This window comes from Dama dama, chromosome 1 (assembly GCF_033118175.1).
Source record: "Dama dama isolate Ldn47 chromosome 1, ASM3311817v1, whole genome shotgun sequence".
NCBI lineage: Eukaryota > Metazoa > Chordata > Mammalia > Artiodactyla > Cervidae > Dama > Dama dama.
The window spans coordinates 79,851,698-79,865,573 of NC_083681.1; the positions used below are offsets into that span (position 1 = coordinate 79,851,698).

The window sequence follows — 13,876 nt, forward strand, 5'->3', positions numbered from 1 at the left end:
TAATATACTGAGAAAAGGGCTCCTCTAATTCCAAAATAGTTCCCCCAAACACAATACAATAAACAAGATGTAGCACTTCTTCCCTTAATTTCTTAGAGAATTCACCCACACAATCTGCATGACTATATAAAAGAATCTCTTCAGTTCTCTAAAATAGAAGCAGTTATACCTGTATTCAGGTAATCATCTGGTAAATACACTATATAAGCAGACAAAATACCTAGTTTTTTCCTCCCATTCTGTTGCTTAGTTGTTCATTCCCTAGGATCCCAGGCTCCCATTCATGAAATAAAGCGATTAGATAATCTCTGAAGATCTCCCCAGATCCCAATATTGTGTGATTTCTGATTCTCCATTAATTTGAGGAAGACATCTGTTTACCTCTCTCCTGCCTTCCCTTCTCTGCCTGATACATTGAGACTATGAAAAGTAACAAATACAGTGGCAATTTCATTACAATTCCTGTGCCTCAGTTTACTTCTTTGTAAAAATCAAGGTAAAGATAATATCTCTTTATATGGTGATTTTTTTGAATAATTAGTTTCTAAATATGAAAATTCTTAAAACAGTATCTGGAAAGTACTATATATTTAATAATTACTAGCCATCCTCAACAATTACTAAGGGTTTCCCTGATGGCTCCGATGGTAAAAGTCTGCTTGCCATGAAGGAGACCAGGGTTCAATCCCTGGGTTGGGAAGATCTGCTGGAGAAGGGAATGGCTATACACGTCAATAAATATTTTTGCCTGGCGAATTCCATGGACAGATGAGCCTGGTAGGCTACAGTCCTTGGGGTCACAAAGAGTCAGATACAACTGAGCAAATAACACACACATGATTACTAACTATAAGATCAAGGCCCAGAGAAAATATAAGTACACCATCTTAGGAATTGTATCTTGTACTATCCTTCCCTAAACAAGATAGGAAATATTATTAATAGTAATATCAGAAACTTCAGAGATAGAGTCGTGTTCAGCACATGCAAGAGTCTTCACCTCCTTAAATACTTTTTCCTTCTTCCTTAAAATAAGCATGCAGTACCTAATTTACAGGACTACTGTGGAATGTAAATAAGCTTACATATACAGAACTTTATGCTCAAAAACATGTTAGTTTCCCCTCCTTCCTCTTGGAAGCCCATAGTGTTATAAATTTAGGAGGTCCTCACACTATTTGAGTGGTAGTAGATTCTAGTAACTCATAATTAAGATTATGAGTTCTGGACCAACATAGAATGAGATACTGGCTCCAAAATTGACTTGGAGCATAATCACAGATAAAATATATAAGCTCAGCTTCTTCACCTATAAAATGAATAATACTGTAATTAACTCTGAGATCTGCTGTAAAGGTGTGATGAGGTCACTTATATAACAGCTTAGGACAGAAACTGGTATATATTAAGATAAAACATTTAGTACATATTCATTGTCATTGACATCATATATGTCATATCAATGATATATTGTATTATTCTTACTATACGTTTTGAATAGCTTATTTAAAATATGTCATATTGTAACACGGGATAAATATGGATAAGACATAGCAGAGCTTCCCTGCCGTAAGCCGTCTGCTCTTTCTTACCTGGAGGCTGGGCTTGCTCACTTTGGGGAAACAGCCTATCATTGAGCAAAACCTTTCTCTTTGGTCTGCGTTGAGCTGCCTTCCCCACATTTCTGAAGATAAATGTACTGCTTATTTCAGCCAGTTAATACTTTTGTTTTCTTTCTTTTGAATTAATTAACCTTATCCAAATTGACAGATGTTTATGTTCTCCTTTGATAATTTTTCTTCATCTCAACTAAACTTAGGAAAAAGAAACCTACCACTTAAATACTATCCATTCAAGTAGCTTGTTTGAAAATTTCATCATACATTTTTGCTTCTGCATAATCTTAGAAGCATACTGGAGTTTTGATTTTATTTTTTTTAAATACATCTTCTGTTTCTTCACTGCAATACTGTCCACTTATCTGCTGGACCAGTGCATTCTTCTTTATATTAAACATTTTTCCATAATGGAATTCAAAGAGCTAATAATATGATTAAATTTGTGAAATATGAAAAGACAAGTAAATCTAGTAATATTTTGATATCTGCTGAGAGACATGGCACTGATAACTTTAAGAGCTCATGTGCAAATCACCATTCATGATAGTTGAAGCCAGGTTTTCCCAAATAGTAAAAATAGCATTTTAAAGTTTCTGGAATTTTTCAGAGGTTAGTTAGAAGGCTTAGACCATAAATGCAATCAGAATGATTCAAATATTCATTTTAAGGAAAGTCACTATTATAATTAGGAACTGGATTTAACTTACCAGCTGCTTAACTCATCAGACATTTCTTATAAGATGAGGCTTCACACCTAAGATAAAGTCAGAATATTAAAAATTATCATTTCCATGCAGTAATCCATCTCTAATTGCATAAAATCTTACAAGAGAACTCGTGAGTTCCGCTGTTACAGATATGTTTGGTAAATTGAACTAATTTTGAGATTTTTTTTTAGCATGCAGTTTTTCCATTTCTAAAAAAAATAAATGTGTCTCTGTGATATTTTACCTTTGTCTCTATAGAAAAGTTACACACATACATATATACATGATATATTCTGCTTGATGTTAAATTGGCACTTAAGGAGAATTCTGACAAAATGTGTAATATAGAAAAGGTCTCAATATCTCTGAAGATATAGAAATTTCCCATCAGTATACTTCGCCAAAGATGTAAATCATAGCTTCAATTTCTCAATTTCTCCCTAATAAATAAATATGCCAAAGTTCTTAATTACATTTCCCTATTGCATCAACATCCAAACCACTGAGATCAGACATGGACATGGAGACTATGAGGAGATGGAGTATATAATGACTATGGACGTGGAGTATATAAAGCTCGTTTGTCAGGACAGGGCACAATCAGCTGAGGGAGACTGAAGTCGGCTACCATGGGAAATACTGAGAACCCTACAGCTAGAATTAAAAGTTCAGAGAGTAGACCCAGGACTTAAGACTTAAATTTTCCTGGGGAGAAAAAAAAAAAAAAAGCTTGTTAGGGAATTATAATTTCTGGCTGATGCCTGGAAAAGACTTCTATGCTTTACCCCTATGCTTTTATTTGTGGGGCGGGGCGGGGGGGGGAAACTCACATGCCCCCATGGGCTGTCTTGCAGATGCACAGACAATTTCCCAATTTATAAGGCAAACTTACATATAAGTTTGTAAGGCAAACTCCTTTCTAAAAAGATATGCTTTTTCCTGATTGAATTCTCCATATGTATATTGCAGAAAACATATTTTAAAAAGAATTGTAACAAAAATAAAATGGTCTCATAAATTTATTCTTATAAAAATATTTACTATCTCCTAATTCTAAAAGGTCTGACTTGGACAAAACTTACTATGGAGAATGCATTTGTTGTTGTTTAGTCGCTAAGTGATGTCCCACTCTTTTGCAAATCCACAGAATGTAGCTTGCCAGACTCCTCTGTCCATGGAATTTTCCAGCAAGAATATTGGAGTGGGTTTCCGTTTCCTTCTCCAGGGGAACATCTTGACCCTGTGATCAAACTCACATCTCCTGCATTGGCAGGTGGGTTCTTTACCATAGACCACCAGGGAAGCCCTAGAGAATGTATTTAGTGGTGAACAAAACAGCCTTTGTCCTCAGTGAGGCTGGAGACTAAGGAAAGAGACAGGCAATGAAACAAACAAGAAAATAAGCAAGTGTATAATTACAAATAGTATATTTTAAATAAACAAATAGGAAGTTGTGGGTCATTTCTTTTCAATCTATAGAAGTTTTAGTCAAGTGTAAATCTTGGACATTTTTATGTTATACAGATATTTATTCCTTAGTTGCCTCTTGAATTTTACTTTATGTAATTCCATAAGACAATTGTATTTTCTCATCCATTTTTTACCTGAAAATGTAGTATTTATATTTGTTGAAAAGTTGAAATCATACAACTGAATTAATCCTTTAAGATATTTACTTAATCTTTATTGTTTGTCTGAAAGCTTCTAAGATCTTTTAATGTACCATTGAATTTTTTTAAACAGTCAGTGGGTGTCTGTGAATGGATCTATTTCTATAGTTTCTTTAAAGTTTACCATTTGTCAAAGGATACAGTTTAAAAGAGAATATAATTGAATTTTTATGCAAATGATGAATGGACATTTCAAAGATTCTATTGAATTTATTATTAATATTTAATGTAGAAACCAATAAGATGTTAAAATCAGTTCAGGCAACAGTTCACCACATATTTACCATCAGTAAGGGGTGCTAAAATGAATTTATAAGTTGATGCAAAATAGTCAAATATCCAAGGGGCTATCATTAATTGCATTTCACCTGACACAATTTGAATTTCTACGTCCAGGCATTGTTGATATTGATATTATTTTGTGAGAATCAACTTCTCTATTTTGAGTTGTAAAATGTCTTAGCCAAAAATAATGAAAGGTAGATAATAACCTGAATGCAAGAACTAGTAGGGTCACTCACTAAATTACAAAGAATCTCACTGTGCTTTCTTGATATTATATGTGCTATTAATGATCCATCTGAAGAGAGAAGTATGGCTGATGCTCTTGAGAACCTAAGAAGGGAGGAGATTACAGTGCAAAAGTGAAGGAGCTAAATCATAATTCCCTGGTTAATGGTTGATATTGACAATGCAGGGTTTGCTTGTTTATCTTATTAAACTATAGTTTATTTACAGTGGTGTGTTGGTTTTGGGTATATAGTCATGTGATTCAGTTCATATATATGTATGTTCATATGTATGTGTATTTTCCATCTCAGATTACTTTTCATTATAGGTTATTACAAGATATTGAGTATAGTTTCCTGTGCTATACAATAGATCATTGTTGTTTATCTATTTTATATTTGGTAGTCTCTATCTGTTAATCCCAAATTGCCAATTTATCCCTCCCCTCCCCTTTTCTTTTGGTAACCATAAGTTTGTTTTCTGTGTCTGTGTATTTTTCTATTTTGTAAATAAGTCTATCTGTGTAATTTTTTTTTTTTTTTTAGAATCCACATATAAGTGATTGCATGTATTTGTTTTTCTCTGTCTGACTTATTTTACTTAGATTTCTTGGTCCATCCATGTTGCTGCAGTCTCCAAGTTTTTTAATAATCCACAGTCACAACTTTTATTCCAAGAATAAAAATAAAACAGAAACATTTGTGTTAATTTTTGAAGTTTTATTTTTCAATAATACAAATCTGGTTGGTTGGAGGATAGGGCTTCTGAAGCAGGCGAAACTTTGAGGGTTGGCTGGTCTTCTTATTAAAGACCCTGCTTATTTCACACCAGAAAGTGATCTTTAACTTTCCTGCTCTGTTATGTTCTCTGACGTGTATACTGTGCATGCCCTATCCAGGAGTTCTCAGATAGCCGTCAAGAATTAGGTTTAAAACAATAAGCAAATATGTTAGGATCTTTTTATAAGAATTTCTAGCACATACTATTTTTAGGTTTATTTGTTGGGCATTTTAAACTGAGTCATATAACTATGCTATTTTTCTTGTTTATATTATGAACCCATTTTAAGAATCCTCAACATTGAAACTCCTTTTTATCTAACATGGCTCTCTCTACAGCTTGAAAACAAATTCTCATGCAAGTACATCACATCCACAAAGTTTTTTAAAGAATTTTGAGACTCTACCCATTCCTAATCAGTTTCTAGTGGCCTGATCTTGCTCCTAGTCATTTCTGACATTGGGCAAAGGAGCTCCAGGATGACTACTGGAAAAACTGCCATTAACTTGAACAGTGCCAAAGATGTGCCCATTGACTTTAAGTGATATTCTCCACTTGCCCACTCTAAGAAAAAAACAATTTCCCCAGTAATAGGTGCCCACTGCACGCTGTGCTCTGCTTAGTCACTCAGTCGTGTCCTGCTCTTTGGGACCCCTGGACTGCAGCCTGCCGGGTACCTCTCTCCATGGGGATTCTCCAGGGAAGAATACTGGAAGAGATTGTCATGCGCACCTCCAAGGGATCTTCCCAACCCAGGGATTGAACCCAGATCCACCACATTGCAGGTGGATTCTTTACAGTCTGAGCCACCAGGGAAGCCTAGTAATAAGAGCATGATTTAACATGAGCCCCATTCTCACACCCTCACTGCTCCCAAGGAAAGTTATTATCAGAATGGTTACATTTCTGATGCATAACAGGAGATTGGGCAATAAAACAGCTCATTCGTATTCAGCACTGACTGTGTGACCAAGCAGTGTTTCAGTCTGGCACATATCCTCACAAGACTGTGTGTTGGGCTATTATTATCACTTGATGGATGATCTGTTGAGCATATGTCCCAATCCTCATAGTTAGTAAGCAATTCTGGGTCCAGAACACATGCCCATAACAAATATACACTATCAGGTGCTAGAATTAGCCAGAGTTGCAGTTCACATTTACATGGACAGAGTTGGGAGGGACAGTTCCTTTGAACAAAAGAAAAGAGATTGATGTGGGGCTTAGGTAAGAGTACTGGTGTTGGACATATGAGAAGCTCCAGATCACCACTGGCTACAAAATTATCAGAGTAGAAAGCTATATTTTTAAGAAATATAGTTGCAGGTCCAAAATTTGGTCTTTTAAAATATTCTTTAAATGATGCAAGTAAAATGTTGGAATTATCTTCTAAATCATTGCTACCCGGAATTGGCTGTATTGAATAAAGTCACATACAAGAATGGACTCTACGGGTTCTCAGTGTGGATTTGTATTACATGATGCCTTTGATATCTAAATTTATATTTAGATATGCTAAATATCTAAATTGATTACACAGTCAAAAGATCAGAGGGGAAGAGGAGATATAAATAAGAAAACAAGAAAACTAGAAGAGAGCACATCAGAGAATCTGGATAAATCCAGGGAGTTGCAAGCTTTTGCTCGTAGTTAAACCTATATATTGCTAAAACAAAATGAAACAAAAAAGCATATAAGGCAAGCATTATACATTTTAAAGTCTTCATTGTAGAAAATTCATATATTCAACAAGTTCAGCAGTGGGAATCAGAGGTATCTTAGTTCATTTCCTCTCTTAATGCGATATGGCACCAGAATTTCTTTACGGCATTCTTCATCTCCAAGTTTCTCAGCGTGTAGATTAGAGGATTAAGCATGGGAGCAAGGATGGTATAAAAAAGAGCGAACACTTTGTCTTCTGGTAAAGTAGTTGCTGGTCGAATGTAAATGAAGAATAAAGGAGCGAAAAAGAGGACCACCACAGTGATGTGGGAACTGCAGGTGGAGAGAGCTTTGCCGCGATTCTCTACAGAGTAGGACCTGACCGTGTATAAGATCACAGCGTAAGACATCAACAAGACCACGAAAGTCACCAGGCCCATCAGGCCCGAATTGGCGACGACAAGGAGACCGATTCTGGTGGTGTCAGTGCAGGCCAGTTTCAGCAGAGGATACACATCGCAGAAGTAATGATCTATTTCGTTGGGCCCACAGTAGGGTAGAAGGATGGCCAGGAGAAACTGGCCAAAGGAATGCAGGAACCCCCCAGCGCAGCAAGCAGCGATCATGGCAGCGCACTTCTGTCTGGTCATGATCAGAGTGCAGCGCAGAGGCTTGCAGATGGCGACATAGCGGTCATAGGCCATCCCCGTGAGGAGGAAGACCTCGATGCCCCCGAAGAAGTGCATGGTGAAGAGCTGGGTCATGCAGCCGTTGTAGGAAATGGCCTTCTTTGCTGCCAGCAAGTCAGTGATCAACTTGGGGGTCACAGTGGAGGTGTAACAAAGGTCTGAGAGGGAGAGGTAACAGAAAGAAATACATGGGCTGCTTCATAAGTTGACTGGAGGTGATAGAGATCGTGACAAGTAGGTTTCCAATCAGAATTGCAGTGTAACAAAGTAAGAACAGTAAAAAACAGAGAATTTCAATTTCCTTTTTCTGAGAAAGTCCTAGGAGAATAAATTCTGTAAGGTTATTCCTATTTTCCATGACTCAGAGCAGTTTGTAGCTACCTGGAATTAAATAGTTATCAATCTTTATAAATATGTAAATACGATGATGTATATTATTCCTTGTCATAGGCATTTTATAATGGAAAGCGTTCAAAACTTGAAGAAAAAGATTTGATTTTTATTTTGAAAGGCTTTCCTTGCATTCTTTTTGTCCCTTTCTGGAAAATGTTAACTCCTGATAAGCAACTTTGATACCTGATTTAAAAACTAACACTGTAGAATGTAGCATATTTATGCAACCATTCTGTTAGCATGTATTAACAAACATAACTGGATATTATGCCCTGGTAGAATTCAAGAAATGGTACTGTAGAAAAAAAGCAGTCATCCGTTTCCTATTTTCACCATTTGTTATTGAGAAAATAGACATAGAAATGAAACTTTGACAGAAAATACAAACACACTTGTACGTGGATAATGTTATATGTGAAAAATTTCCTTCCATCTGTCCTAGGTGGAAATGTGATAAATAGAAAAAAAAAAATCAACCAATTTGGAATCATGAGGTATATATACATGGCCAAAATCAGTTATATATCTGTTGTGCCTAATTTACAGATATGATTAATTTATAATTGTGCCTAATTACAGATAGGATATGATATTTTATAGTCAAACAAAAGGATAACAAGCAAAGTATAATTACCTCTATTTTTTCAAAAGGTATCATCTCAAACTTTAAAAATATTTGTTTTAGACATTCAGTAAGGCAAAGAATGCTCAAACTACCACACAATTGCACTGATTTCACAGGCTAGTGAAGTAATACTTAAAATTCTCCAAGCCGGGCTTCAGCAATATGTGAACCGTGAACTTCCAGATGTTCAAGCTGGTTTTAGAAAAGGCAGAGGAACAAGAGATCAAATTGCCAACATCCACTGGATCATCGGAAAAGCAAGAGAGTTCCAGAAAAACATCTATTTCTGCTTTGTTGACTATGCCAAAGCCTTTGACTGTGTGGATCACAATAAACTGTGGAAAATTCTGAAAGAGATGGGAATACCAGACCACCTGACCTGCCTCTTGAGAAACCTGTATGCAGGTCAGGAAGCAACAGTTAGAACTGGACATGGAACAACAGACTGGCTCTAAATAGGAAAAGGAGTATGTCAAGGCTGTATATTGTCACCCTGCTTATTTAACTTATATGCAGAGTACATCATGAGAAACGCTGGGCTGGAGGAAGCACAAATTGGAATTAAGATTGCCTGGAGAAATATCAATAACCTCAGATATGCAGATGACACCACCCTTATGGTGGTGAAGAAGAAGAACTCAAGAAGTGAAGTGAAGTGAAGAAGAACTCAAGAGCTTCTTGATGAAAGTGAAAGAGGAGAGTGAAAAAGTTGGCTTAAAGCTCAACATTCAGAAAACTAAGATCATGACATCTGGCACCATCACTTCATGGGAAATAGATGTGGAAATAGTGGAAACAGTGGCTGACTTTATTTTTCTGGGCTCCAAAATCACTGCGGATGGTGATTGTAGCCATGAAATTTAAAGACGCTTACTCCTTGGAACGAAAGTTATGACCAACCTAGACAGCATATTAAAAAGCAGAGACATTACTTTGCCAACAAAATTCTCCCTAGTCAAAGCTATTGTTTTTCCAGTAGTCATGTGTGGATGTGAGAGTTGGACTATAAAGAAAGCTGAGTGCTGAAGAATTGATGCTTTTGAACTGTGGTGTTGGAGAAGACTCTTGAGAGTCCCTTGGACTGCAAGGAGATACAACCAGTCCATCCTAAAGGAGATCAGTCTGGGTGTTCATTGGAAAGACTGATTTTGAAGCTGAAACTCCAATCCTTTGGCCACCTGATGCAGAGAGCTGACTCATCTGAAGCGACCCTGATGCTGGGAATGATTGAGGGCCGGAAGAGAAGGGGACGACAGAGGATGAGATGGTTGGATGGCATTATCGACTCAATGGACATTGGTTTGAGTAAACTCTGGGAGCTGGTGATGGACAGGGAGGCCTGGCATGTTGCAATTCATGGGGTCTCAAAGAGTCAGACACGGCTCAGTGACTGAACTGAACTGAAGGCATTTTAGGATAATAGTAGGTTTCACTTGAGTTTTGGTTTCACACAGTGTCTTATTCATTTGCATAAATTTGCTTCTTTCTAATTGATGTACTCAAACTCTTCAACTCTTCCTAATAATCAGTCATCTTGAAAATGTTTGTTTCTTTCTGTTCCTACATCACACGTCTTAGTATCTCAGGCTGGCTTTTCTCTCTTTAATTTCTGTTATTTTTACCTCCTCTCCTCCTAGCCACTGCTATAAAGTAATGTAAGACCAGTGCTAATAATGTGTTTATAACCATCACACCTTTGAACAAACCAATAGCTTTCTATTGGCAGAAGTTCAAGAAGCATAGACTAGGAGAAACTACTGAGAATTAATCATCCCACTAAGTCACACCAAAATTCCCTACTTCAACTATATAATACATAGCACTTTAGTATTTAAAATATTTTATTTCATTACTCCAAACTTCAGAGCCAATCTATTCACAATTTATTTTCAAATCTGTAATGCTCCTCTCCTTCTTTTTCATTTTCAGAGAAATTGCCATTCAAATCTGTGTACATAAAGTGGGGTTTGGAAGAGGAAAACTGCAAATCTATCCGGGGTATGAGAGTTACCATCAAGGCCCACAAGATGACATTTAAATAGGTATCATACTGAATAGTGAAGAGGGGATATTTGTAGTGGTCAAATAAGCCATCTTCAACCAGCACTAACAATTATGCTTTAGGCTTTTAATCATTCCCAATAATTTAAAAGCATGTAATTCTCTATTCTGATTTCTCCCCTAAATTTTATTCTTCTTCTGATTTGGTGGGAAACACTGCAAGTTAAATATTCAATCACAGATTATTCTTTATATAATACTTGACTTGCTGCATGATCAGTTAACTTACATTTTCTCAGCCTTTTTTCCGCTTACTATTTGTCTAAAATTCTGCCTCTGTGAGACTCTTTATTAGATAACAGACCAAATTATATTTGAAAAAGACAATGTAAATGCCATTTTGATGAGTGTGTTTGCACTAAAAGTGGAAAATCAATGAAATGATTATGAATTATCAAGAAAATAAACAAATGCTTTTAAAATGCAGGTTATTTTGTCTTACCAATATTTGAATATTTCAGGCAAAATTGAAAATTATTTTTAAAATAGCAATCATGTAAATGCACTCAATCTACTCTATTAGGAAGACAGGGAAATATGTGAAAAATTCCTAAAAACTAATTTACTTTTTAAAATATAAAAACTGTATAATGCATGACTCAAAAACTATAGCCTGCATTCCTGAACAACTTGAAAGCATTTCCCCTATTTTCAATTATTTCTATAGAAATAAAAAAGTATGACTCATGTCTAAAAGTATCACAGCATTTTCACATTTAAAAAAATAAGTATTATATCATCTTAACAGAAGATATTCTTTAAAATGAAGCAAAGTATTTTCTCCCTCATCTCATTGTACTATTTTCTAGCTTGTTGACTTGAGTATGCTACATCCCTGTTTTGTATTTCGGTTTAGGCATCAGTGAGCAATGGGAGTTAAACTGTATCTTTAAGGATCTCTGCTGGACCTGAACTTTTTGTCCATGGTTCTGACAGAAATTTTGAGGAGTCAGCAGCTGGATGTTGACGGTTAATGTTTTCCAAACAAATCAGAGTAAATTTACGACTCCTCTCCAGGTTGTTGTCTCTCTTACCTCTTATAAGATTAACTGATCCAGTCTCAGAAAGAAGCACAGCTCCTTGAGCTCTCCTTTAACTTGGACCCATTAGAGACTGCTATTTAAGTTCCTTTTATCCAATCCAGGTATATGGATGCCATCTATGGTTCATACTTACGTGTTCTCCGAAATCTCTAATGATTCCATGAAGTAGTGACGCTGGACGAGCAGCTCCAAATCAATATTTGTTCAATACTACCACAGAGTATTAAACTCTAGCTACTTCCAGGTCGCTTTCACTAACTGCAGCCCACCACACCATGGTTGCCCAAATATTCTAAGTCTTATGGTTCTTAGAACTAATTACCTTGCTTCATATTTTTATCTGATTATTGTCAGATACTATTAAATGCTTTAGCTTATCTCTCTAAAAAATCTTATCTTGGTGAGAGTTAGGGCCAGTGCCTCATTTTCTCCCTGAAATGAACAAAATTAAAAATGAAACAAAACAAAATTCATGCCATTCAGATCTATGTTGAATAGTGAATGTTTAGCTTTGGAACAGATTATGTATACTCTGAGCCACCTTACTTGTTTAACCTCTAAAGAAAGGAAAATAAAACTATCAACTACTATGTGCCAAAAGTTGTACAAGGTGGAAATAAGACTAAAATCACCTAGGAGACTTCACTGAAATTCTCATTTAGTAAGTTAGTTACCCAGTTCTCCTATGATAAGATTGTGACTGGATAATAAAATGATGAATTATGAAGGATTTGATGTATTAGGTTATACAATACATTCCTCATTTAATCAATTGTAGTGCACTTTGTCTCATCATGAATTAAATTATTAATTATATTAGTTTTCTCATTATATCCTCACTCTATATTTTAAGTGTTCAGTATGTATTTGTCAAAGAAATAATTTTATTTCAATATTTGATAGAATGAAATGAAACTTAATTTTAATTATGTCATTATCAAGATAATTGTTTTGAGATATAAAAGCACAGAATCTTATAATCATATTTACTTCAGAAAGATAGAGACTTGGAAAGATCAACTTAGGATTGTTCTTCTAATTTTTCCTAGCATTCTGTCTATTAGCAAAAATCATTTGAAGTTCACATAAACCCACCCCTGTAACCTTTCTCCGTTTTTCACTCCCTTGGCTTACTGTGGAGACTAGACCCTTAAGACTAGTCTTATATATTCAAACTCAGTCACTTGCCCTAAAACCCTGGTTGTCTCCAGCCTGGGTGGTTTCCAAAATGTACAGAACTAAATCTGACAATGCTCCATTCACCACTCTTTCATTTATTCTGAATAATTATTCAGATCAACTTCATTAACTTCCTATTTTAATAAATAGCTCTGTCTTGGTTGAAATGCAATAGAATAAGTGGTGTTAATACAGGAATGAGAAACTCAAGCTACAAACATGGCACATCCAGGCAATTAATAGAAAATAAGAGCAGAGTGATTTAACATACTCTGTGCACTCCAGGACTCTTGCCTGGGAAATCCCATGGACGGAGGAGCCTGGTGGGCTACAGTCCAGGGGGTCGCAATGAGTCGGACACGACTGAGTGACTTCACTTTCACTTTTCACTTTCATGCACTGGAGAAGGAAATGGCAGCCCACTCCGCTGTTCTTGTCTGGAGAATCCCAGGGACGGGGGAGTCTGGTGGGCTGCCGTCTATGGGGTCACAGAGTCACACACGACTGAAGTGACTTAGCAGCAGCAGTTCTTCTTGAGGTTTTCCTTGACAGATGTTCTGTGTCCTTAACTGAAATATAAGTCACCGACTTTCTGCTTTACTTGTTTCCCTTTAATATTCCCCAAGTTATGCAAAAATGTTTATTACTGTTACTGTTTATTACTTTATGCAACTGACATAGGAAGGGTAAGTTATCACACATGAGTTGTATAAAAATATATAACCATGAAAGAGATGCTCTATGTTACCAGGTAGGTAGAGCAATAGTTTCAAATATTGACTGTATGTAAATGTGGCTAAAGTTTTCTTACAAACATTAACCAGAGGGCAAATGATCATTAAATTATATTTAGATAATTAATTCTAAAATCATATTGATCAAGCAATAGTAATTAATTGTGGGTTGATTAAAGAAAAGTCAACTCATGTCCAACTCAC

At 36.0% G+C, this 13,876-nt stretch overlaps 1 pseudogene; it reads right to left on the minus strand.

The window, feature by feature from the left end:
- Positions 1 to 7,064: 7,064 nt before the first annotated feature.
- LOC133071302 (olfactory receptor 4P4-like) lies at positions 7,065 to 7,995 on the minus strand (annotated as a pseudogene).
- Positions 7,996 to 13,876: the final 5,881 nt, after the last annotated feature.